Genomic DNA, 2145 nt, shown 5'->3' with positions numbered 1-2145 from the left:
CACTTTGCCAGGTCCGCTGCAGAACTGCAGAAATTCCTGTCTCCTGAGCGGTGTCTGTGGCCATGGACACACTGGGAGAGTAGAAACTCCTTTGTCATGAGGGAATCGGAGCGGGGTCAGGCGGGGGCTGGTGGGCAGCAGTTGGACCCAAGATGAGCTGTTCTTCCATCTTGGACACTGGGCTTCCCATTGCCACTCATTCTGTCTGTGCTCAGTATACAGAAGCTGATTCTGTAGTTGTCACGGCGGGTGAAGTGTAGTCCTGGACATTGATGCCAGCCCATCTCTAATAGACCCTTTTATTAGTTTGGTATTAACTTTGCCAAGACATTGGGCAGATTCCGTGCCTCTGTAGAGTTGCAGACATATATTAATATGTGGTGACAGTAGTTTATCCCCATGGCATCTGTTCACCCCAGGCCATAGGTGGGACGCAGGAGATAGGTAACCTCTGGCACAGATGCTCCTGTCCTGGAATGTGGTGATGGGGAAGTTTGTAGGTGCTGAGACCTGTTTCTTTTGGTGTCAGTTTTGTTGGTGGTGTTACTTTTCTATCTCATCTCAACCTATAGTTTATCTTGTGTGTTTATGTCTGTATGGATGCACAGGGGCTTCGTCATTTCCTAGGACCACCCTGCGGGCCTTACCCCAGGGGTCCTACCTTATCAAATTTCCTGTATTATGGGCCAGGTTCACAGCCTTCACCCTGCTGGCCTCATGAACCTCACCAACCACCTCCACCTCCTGCATTTGGTAAAGTGATCTGAACAGTAGGTCTTGACTTGCAAAGCATATCCATCTTTCTCCACAAGGAGACTTTGGAGAAGATGTAGAAGTGCTGCCCTAGGGGTTTGTATTGCAGGGATTCCCCTAGCTAAAGACATTCCAAGATTCATCAGTGTCTACACTATTATTACATTCTGGGGGTTTGTCATTTTTCCATTTTGATCTGGGTAGCATGTGTCTCTTGTAGAGAGATTAAGACATTTTTCAGAATGTCAGACATAACCTTTTTCAGCCAGGCTATTTCCAGGGACCACATTTTGGGCTGTTGAGGGATGAAGTATACTGCTCAGTTCGTTTTTTTTTTTAAAGATTTTGTTTATTTCTTTGACAGAGACATAGAGAGGGAACACAGGTAGGCAGAGCAGCAGGCAGAGGGAGAGGGAGAAGCAGGCTCTCTGAGGAGAAGGGTGCCCGATGCAGGGCTCAATCCCAGGATCCCGGGATCATGACCTGCGTCAAAGGCAGACACTTAACGGACTGAGCCAACCAGTACACCAGCCCAGTTCATTTTTAGCTGGTTGAGCCCGGGCTATTTTTTCCTTAGCTATGAAAACAGCTGAAGCAATATGGAGGGCTGTGGTCCCTTCTTTGAGGGGGAAGGACGGGGCTTCCCCTTGTATGCAGGCACCAGCAGAAACATGTGGGAAATGCTCTATGTCTGAGAAGGGACCCGAGAGTGGGAGAGAACGGAATGTGATGGCAGCAGGTTTGGAGCATTGGTTTGAATTCTGGACAGTCAATGCCGGTCTGCATCCACCTCCATCGGTTCTAGGCCTTGGTCAGACGCTGAAGCTGCTGGGGCTCCCATGATGAACAGGGGCACTGAGCCTCACAGAGGTCCAGGGATGGGCAAGGTACCTCTTTTGGCCTTTTCCAGGTTTTCTGCAAACTTCCCTTACTGAACTGCACCCAGTCCTGGCCTTGTGTCCATTGGGTGGGTCCTGCAGTTGGTCTGTGGTGTCGTTAACCTTTCAAAATGCAAACAGTTCACAAGGGGGCTGACAGGCTTCTCCATTACAGATCATCACCTTCAGTGGCAACCTCCAAAGCCACAGGTGCTTAGAGGTGCAGGATGGCAGGTCGCTCAGTGTGTGTGTGTGTGTGTGTGTGTGTGTCTGTGTCCATCCACCCCTGCCCGCCCACAATGCCCGTGGGGGGAGTTAACTCGAGGAGGATGACACCTCACTCCAAGGTGAAGTCTCTGGCCGGCCTGACTCCGAGTCACTAGGTTACGATCATGTGCGATTGGGGTAGTGTTCATGTTGGGATTAGACGATTAACCTGTGACAAGGTCTCTGATCATCCTCACAAGTGGAAGCTTCTCCATTTTATACTGTCTGGCAGGTTGGAATGTTCTTA

This window comes from Eumetopias jubatus, unplaced genomic scaffold (genome assembly GCF_037043125.1).
Source record: "Eumetopias jubatus isolate StellerSeaLion01/CBP00866 unplaced genomic scaffold, mEumJub1_p1.0 scaffold_72, whole genome shotgun sequence".
In the NCBI taxonomy this organism is placed as follows: Eukaryota; Metazoa; Chordata; class Mammalia; order Carnivora; family Otariidae; genus Eumetopias; species Eumetopias jubatus.
This window is presented reverse-complemented; position numbering follows the sequence as displayed.